This window comes from Juglans regia, chromosome 10 (assembly GCF_001411555.2).
Source record: "Juglans regia cultivar Chandler chromosome 10, Walnut 2.0, whole genome shotgun sequence".
Classification (NCBI taxonomy): Eukaryota; Viridiplantae; Streptophyta; class Magnoliopsida; order Fagales; family Juglandaceae; genus Juglans; species Juglans regia.
In genome coordinates this window covers 18,640,802-18,649,568 of record NC_049910.1, presented here as the reverse complement: position 1 = coordinate 18,649,568, position 8,767 = coordinate 18,640,802, and the positions used below count along the sequence as shown (strand labels likewise).

The 8,767-nt window shown below is 35.2% G+C and overlaps 1 non-coding gene across 1 annotated transcript; it reads left to right on the top strand.

Moving 5' to 3' along the window:
• Nucleotides 1-972: 972 nt before the first annotated feature.
• LOC118349796 lies at nucleotides 973-1,079 on the top strand. The gene has a single exon (XR_004802710.1). It is a non-coding gene; the product is annotated as a small nucleolar RNA R71 (small nucleolar RNA).
• Nucleotides 1,080-8,767: the final 7,688 nt, after the last annotated feature.

The following is an 8,767-nucleotide window of genomic DNA, read 5'->3' as shown; positions in this document are numbered from 1 at the left end:
TAGGAAATTGATTTTCAATTTTATTTTTTCTTAATATTTGCGGAAAAATAATTTGTGGATCATAAATTGAAGGAGAATAAATTTTAGAAATAAACTCCCTGAATTTCTTGGATTTTGTAGCCCCTATATTCTCCTTAGACATTTCAGCTTGCTGGTCAGTTGCCTCTCGATTGGTTTCTTTCACCTTGTACTCGGTTTCCTTCTTCTTGGACTCCACATTTTCGGTAGCTTTTGCATCTCGCTTGGTACTTACTGTTTGTGGCTAGTCATATCTCAACGTTATGGCTTTAACATGCTCTTTCGGATTGGTCATAGTGTTGCTCGGTAAAGTTCATGTTGTCCTCTCAATAAGCATGTTTGAGAGCTGACCGATTTGTGCCTCAAGATTGCGGATTGAAGCCGAGTTGTTTTGGATCACCATATCAGTGTTTTGCATGTACTGCATGAACATATCCTCAAGTGTCGGCTTCTTCTCTTGTTGCAGAAACTATTGAGGTGGTCTAGCCGGTCCTTGATTATTGCTCCATGAAAAGTTAGGGTGATTTCTCCATCTGGGATTGAACGTGTTTGAATAAGGATTATTTTGACGTTGGAAATTGGACACGTAATGGGCTTGTTCATGACTCGGTTGGACAAAAGGATTCCCCCACTTGGCAATCTACACTTACATGATTTCGTACGCAATGATCACAAACAACATTAGTTTGAATAGCATTAACGTTCATCTTACCTAATTGTTGTGATATATTTGCCAACTGCACCGCCAATGTAGTAATAGAATCAAGTTCAAAGACTCTAGCCGTCTTTCTTGACATTGCTCTCTCAGCGGACCATTGATAGTTTTTGGATGCCAATTCTTCCAGAAGTCCATATATGCTTTCATGGGTCTTACTCATTAATGCCGCATCAACCATAGATCAACTTATGGGTCCTAGACCATTGTAAAATGTCTGTACTTGAAGCCAGGTGGGGAGATCGTGATGTGGACACTTGCGCAATCAATCCTTCTATCTCTCCCACGCCTCATATAATGATTCACCCTCAAATTAGGTGAAGGTAGTGATATCATTCCTTAACTTTGCTGTCTTGGCCGGACAAAAATATTTTGCTAAGCATTTTTGTGCCAACTCCTCCTTGGTGGTGATGATGCCTGTCGGCAAAGAGTTCAACCAAGTTTTTGCTTTCTCCCTAAGTGAGAAAGGAAAAAGTCTCAATCGGATTGCATCATCGGTCACTCCGTTGTGTTTAAAAGTATTACAAATTTCTAAGAAATTTGCGATATGGACATTAGGATCCTCTTATGAAAGCCCCCAAACTGGACAGTTTGTTGAATCATTTGAATGATGGCTGACTTGATCTTGAAGTTATTGGCTTGTATAATTGGCTGCCTTATACTAGATGTCGCCCAATTGACCAAGGGCATCGATAGTCTCTTAACGCCTTGTGCTCCTGGTCGGCCATATTAAATTTGGAGGTGGCTATCTCTTTCTTCTTCTCTTTATTGATCCGACATAAGGTTCTTTCAATTTTGGGATTGAAAGGTGTACTCTCTAATGATTTAGATTGGGGCATAAACTTATGATTGCTGAAAAGAAAAACCAAATGGAGATCTAATTTAAACCAATTTTTTTTAAAATAAAATAAAATCCAAAGTATTAAAAATCTAGTTGGTATCAATATCAATAACAAATAACTATTCTCTGGTAATGGCGCAAAAAACTTATTATGATAAAAATATATCTGCAAGTGCACAGAATCCTAATAAGTAATAAAATGTTTTAAAGAAAACAGATATCGAACCCACAAAGAATAGTTATATTATTGAGTATTGAAATTGACTAAATTAATTAATATTTGAAAAACAGAAATTTGAAGAATGAATTATCTAAATTAAATTAAAGAGAATAATATTAAAATTAAGATTTTAAATATAATAAGAATAGATCTAGAGCATTTGATTTCACCTAAAAAATTTCACATAATTTATTTTTCCTTGTCATAAATTCAAATTATCTCAAGTTGATGATAAAAATCCCTTAACTATTCAATATTTTCTCTCGAACAATACCAAAAATATCTCAAACTAATAACTTCATATCTCTATGTGTATTTAACTAATTGGAGACTTATTAAGTTCTTTGGATTTTTCTTGAAATCACACTAATCGCAGTAAAATATCTCTACTTTCGAACAATAGTTAGCTAGAAAATTGTAAGAATTAAGAACAAAAAATAAATACTCAACTATGGAAATATTGAAAATAAAATAACTTAAAATATAAATTGTGTGTTCACTTATAGGTTACATCAAAGTTCTAGCAAATAAAATTAGTTCATAATGAAATTAAAAAGAAGAACAATAAAACTAGTATTCTTCGTTGGAGTCATTTAATGAAGAATGCGGCTCTCACCTCTACTCCCCCAAATTTGCCTCCTTGAAAGAACACTTGAAGAGTAAATTCCGAAACTCTAAAACTCAGACTCTCAAACTCAGATTTAGACTCAGATTCAGACTTCAAACCCCTTTATTCATCCCATAAGATGAGATTAAATTGCTATCAAAATTCAAATCCGGAAACAAAATAATTGCGGCTACAATCTAGCCTAAAAATCTAGAAAATAGTTTCTAAAGATAGATGTTAATATAAAAGGTAATTATCCCACAAATATTAAAATTATCTAAAATGAAAGATTCAGTGATATGTGGTTTGAATTTCGGAACTCGGGAGGATTTGGTCACCAACAAATTGATTGCCAAACTCAAAACTCGGATTTGGTGGTCAGCAACAGATTGATCCTTGTCGAGAGAAATTATTACACCAAGTAGATTTCATGTGCTGAATATAACTAGCGTGGAGGTCAAAAACGAACGGGCGTAGAAAGACTCTCGGTTAGGATGATAGAGCCTTCTCGCCAAGTTACCAAGTGGTAAAACTGCTCGCCTTTTGTCTCGTTTTTGCCCAAGATGTCGTTTTGGTTGGTTTTTTAAGTTGGTCATTTAGACTAGTCGCCCAAAGCCTTGCGCCAAGTCTTCGCACCCTGGAAGTAAATTATATCTCTCAACGCCTAACTCTTGTCGCCAATTCTGGTTGCCATTGAGTCTCCTCACCTACCGAGATGAAAGTCTTCTCGCCATTTGGGCAAGAGAAATATCTTTGCTGCCCATGGGACAAGACTTCTAGTCCAAATCTCCTCGACTCTATTCTAATCTCGTTACCTCTCGTCGGTCTGAATCCGTAGTTTCTTCTTTTGTACCAAAATGCTCTCATTTTGTACTAAATCTTCTCATTCCTTCAAATCCAAGAAAAGAAAAAAAATACATATAAATAAAATAGAATTAAAGGAAAAGTGACTCTTATAAATAAAAGAATAATAAAATCCCATAAAAATAACAATTATTAGTGCACACAGGAACGACCGCGTATAAAACCACTTTGCTTCCAAAGTGGGTGCATCAAAAATAGAAAAGTTGGTATCAACTCAAACGGAGGCCACAGTTTTACACTAGTGGTAAGGTCAGAATGAAACAGAATCAAAAATAGAATGTCATGCCAGAGGTTTTCAGAAATTTCATCATATCATATCAGAGTATAGAACATCTTCATAACAGAACGAAATCAGATCACAAAAATGTAATTTTATGTACAAAATTTCATATTCGCTCTCTTTTGCACAGTTCAGAAACAACGTGCAAAAATAGCTCATGTCTGCACCGGTCATGCCGGAAAATACTTTATTCTTATATAGAATTTCATGAGTAATGCAGAATAAATAACTGAGATTATTTCAATTTTCTTTTCATAACAAAGCATATATGTTTTTCATAAAATCAACCCCAAATCATTTTATTTTATGTAAAGTCTAACATATGAATCCCGTTTACCTAAACTTCTTAATTTATTAAAATTTCTCCACAGCAGTAATGAACGAAAATCAATCGTCACCTATAAAATTGTCAATAAACTCCCATAAATTTCAATCAAACACTTAATTCGATTCTTAAACCTGAAATATTAAGTAACCTATTTTTCTATAAATCTAAATTCCTCTAAGCCCTAAAATATCATCAAATTTCGAATACATCAATTTTTACTCAATTTTTCCTAACCAAGACATAAACTCTAAATTCTATAGACCTTAATGCCAACAGTAATTTAAAAACCTTAACTATTTTCTGTCAAACCACTTCTTAGACTAATTTAAAAATGAGCCAGAGTACACATAAAAAAAATCCAATAATTTCCTACAAAAAGACTTAGGCTCAACATAAAAAAAAACCCACTAAAATATAACTTAAAAAAATTCCCCATGCTTTGGTTTAAAAATCAGAGGGCAAAATTGCACTTTCGTCAAAAATTTTTTGTTAACTTTACGGCAAAACAACTCCTTCCCATTTTGAAAAAAAACCAAACTGCAAGGAGTGGTATGGTTAAGGCTTACTGAGAGGGAAGGACTAGGAGCGACGAAGTTGGGTCTGGGCATCAGTTGAGGGTGGTCAGTGCAGCAACCTGTCTCTGAGAGAGAGAGAAAGTGATAAGAGAGAGACCAAGTGATGAGAGGAAGAGAGTCCGAAAGTGGTGAGAGAGATCGGAGAGGAGACTGTGGTTACGACGTGACCTTACCGAGCGAGAACGATGGCTTGGGGTGGCACGAGGTGCCGGGCAGCACTTTCTGTGCCGTGTGGTGATGATGGGGTGGGGCGTAGCGATGTGGCTCATGGTGGAAGCACTTCCCCTATTTCAGTGGTATAAAACAAAGGTGGCTTTCGTGGGTTTACCTTCGGTTGTTCAAGGTTGAGGAGAGGTTGTTGGTGTGGGTGATATTGGCTTGAGTGCATGTTGGTTTGTGGATGGAAGGCTCACGGTGTGGAGGATTTTGACGTTGCACGGTGGCTAAAAGGGACGTTGGTCTTCGATGCTATTTTTCCTTGCTTAAAACAGGGGTTGTGTTGGTCGTGTGGAAGAGGTGGTACGGGCCATGCAGGGGTGGTTTAGGGGGTTGTCAACGTGAAGGGGTTGTTTATTGCTGCTATGTGACTGTGGAGGCCAGAGTCGTGCCTGGGTTGATGGTGGATTTGCCGTGATCCTTGCTGCATCTAGCTGACTTGGTGTACGATAGTTTCTAAAACATGAATGCGGCATAATGTTTGTACGTGGGAGAGATAGAGGGAGATTTCTACGTGCGTTATACATGTATAAATAAAGTGATGGGAAAAACCCTAGGGAAAAAGAGAGAAAGAGGCATGCATGTAGTGGAAACGGATGTGTTGGTGCCATGCATGACGTGGGGTTTGAAAGAAAATCTCATGGACTTGGGCTTTTTGGTCCATAACAAAAAATTGGGCCCATGAATGGTGGTGAATAAAGAAATAAATGGGCTCTTCCTTGAATTTTGGGCCTAACTCATCTTAAAAAGAAAACAATTTTAGAAAACGGTTTGTTGCTAGACCCAGGTGTTACATCCTTCCCCCTTGAAAAAATTTCGTCCTCAAAATTTGCTAGTACCACAAACAAAGCCTAAATATTTATCCGCCCCCACCATTCCATGCCTATCCCAATCTTCAATCATTTTATCAAACCTAATATTCCAAAATTCTAACCCTCCAATATTGAAGCCTGATGCCTCTCATATTTCCCCTAGACATACACATTCGGGCTTTATTGTACACCTCGATGGTCTAAATCAAGTCTAAAATATAAATCTCAACACTGGAATTAAAAACCTTATAATAAATTTGGAATTCTCCACAAAATATAATAACTTCACACCAACGGAAAATAAACTCTCAAACCATCATATTACCAAAAACAACACTTCTGGTACGCACTCTAACAACTTATAGTCGTAAACACATTGGATCTCACTCATGTACATCTAAAAATTAACTAAACCCCTCATTTAACCATTCCATAGAATTATGCCTATCGAAACTAAAGTCTCAAATGTTGATAAGTGTATGAAAGTGCACTCTAAATACCATATTATTGGACTAAAATGTTAAAATGTGAATAGAAATCATAGGATTTAATGTGTATTCTTGAATTGTGTTTCTATTTACTTTAGGATACTCATCAGTAGAATTTTTATGTTTCATTTCAAAGTCTATAAAAGAGCAAGTCCAAACCTAGTCAAAGTCAAAAGACTTTTAAGTGGGGAAGACGTTGGAACAATTTAAGAACTTTCAAGAGTGTAAGACTCTTCAAATAAGGATAACGATGGGGTTTGAGAGTAATTCGGATCAAGAGAAAAGTCAATCCAAAATTCGTTAGATGACAGCATGTACATACTTTAGTATTTTAATTATAACTTTCCGCTAAAATATCAGATTGATACTATTCTTGATGTGGAAAGCTATTTTAAAGGACTACAAAGTTGTCTCAATAAGAATTTCTAAATTCGAACATCTAAAGTACATACATGGTTGCCAAGACGAGTCCTAAAATTTAGGCGATTATGTATGCAGGAATATGAAAAACATTAGGGTTTCCTTCCTACCCTATATAAGCATTTCATTAGCACGATAATGGGTTTTTTTAGAGAGGAGGAGGCACAACTTTAGAGAAGAGAAAAATTCTATTTTTATTATTTAGTTCTTCTATGGAGAACTAAATCTTGGGTAAAGCCTAGGGTGGAAATTGATTGGTGAAAATATTTTGATTTTATTTCAATTCATATGTTAAGTTTTATTGTTTAGGATTCTAGGATTCAATTCTCTATTTATTTTAGATATTATAAGTTTGAGACAATTATATTAAATCTTGCTATGGTTTAATTTTGTTGAACTATATGATTATAAATATATGATTGTGACTTAAACAAGATTTTCATACCATTGATGTGATCTACTGTTGCACTATTATTTATGAACATAGGGTAGTCTTTAGATCTGATATTCATTTTTATATATGAAAACCCTGGTTTGTAAAGGGAGAATAGATTCTATAATTAAATTTGAGAAAGTAGATGAATTTAATGTCATATCTTCTAATTAGGAATTCGGTTCTATAATTTTTAATTGTATATATCGTTTGGATTAAAAAAGTCATAGTATTGGATCCAGTTGATAGAAGCCCAAAACTTTACTTGTCTTCTTATTCATTCCCTAATCTTATTTTAATTATGTGCTTTAGGTAGAATTTTCAGATTCTTGTCATATTATAATCTGATCTTTTCTTTTAAGCTTGCGCCTTGTTGTCTTTCTTCTGACTCCATGTGGATTGACATCTTAAACTATACTATAACGCCGTGTACTAGTTTGGGCGTAATAAAATTTTGGAGCCGTTACCAAGGAGACTGTAGAAGAATTGCTAGATAATTTTTCTTTTCAGCAGTTTGTAAAAGTGGTAACTTCGTTCCTTCTTTTAACTTGCTGCATTATTTTTTTTCTTCTTTCTTTTCATAGTATTTTATTTTATTAGTATTTTTTTACCTTGCATGCACAAATATAGAGACTCCTTAAGTAGATTTGCTTGTAGGCCTATGCTAGAGTCAGAATCAAATTTTTTAAATCCTTTATTTCATAATTCATCTAGTCCCGAAGAAATGAGTGAACACGAAGATCAACCCACTAGAACTCTTCAAGATTACCTCCACCCTACATGCATAGCCACACTATCATGCATCATGTTTTCAACTAATAATCACAAACTAGATTTTAAAACAGGGATGATACAGTTGCTCCCTACTTTTCATGGCTTGGAAAATGAAAATCTATATGTACATATTAGAGAGTTTGAGGAAGTAGTTACTTTTTTTTTTATAGTCAAAATGCAACTAATTACGTTGTGAGACTTAAGTTTTTTCTTTCTTTTTGAAGGATAGAACTAAGAGTTGGTTATACTCACTAAGACCATGATCTATTGGGTCATGGAATGAGATGACTCAGATCTTCTTTAATCAATATACTTTCTCCAAGATAAGACCAACGTTTTAAAGAGGCAAATCTGCACCTTTGCACAAAAGGACAGTTAGACTTTGTATCAGTCTTGGGAGATGTTTAAGAAGTTGTTGAGTATGTGTCATCACCATGTGTGTGAGAATTGAGGCTTAGTGAGCTATTTTTATGAAGGACTTACACTTAGAGAGCGTCAATTTGTAGAGATGATGTGTAATTGTGAGTTCTTACAGAAAGATCCTGATGAGGCCATAGAATACCTTAATGAGCTTGCTGAAAAAGCTCACACTTGAAATGGACCTAGTGCTACTGAAAACTTCCAATTTCCAATTTCATGAATTGAAAGAGAGACCAAACCGTGTGAATGTTGATTCTCTACATGCGACCAAACGGCCAGGATTAGAACCGTCTATAAATTCTACGTATTAATTTGTGATTGGTATGGTCTTAACTTCTATAACTCTCTACAGACAAACCGTCTGAGAGACCACACTCTGTTTAAAACAGAGATTTCATACCCCACATCTAGATGAGGAAAGAACTTTCACTTTATGGACAAAATGTTCAAGAGACTATTTCTTTTTATTTTTACCCAAACAAAAGGAAATAATAATAAATATAAAGATAGATGTAAAAAAGTCGGATTACAACTGTAGATTCGAATTTTCAACTTGAAGGAAAGCAAAATCCAATAAATAAAGAGACTGTAGTGGCGCGTGAGGGACGCACCACACTAAGAGTGTGGCGGTTAGTCGAGTTTGAAGAAACCGAAGTCCCTGATTCCAGAAATATCGAGCGTGGCGACAGTAAAAGCTTCCTAATGCTGTGGCGCGTGAATCTCACTACCAAATATTCTTAGAATACCTTACTAATA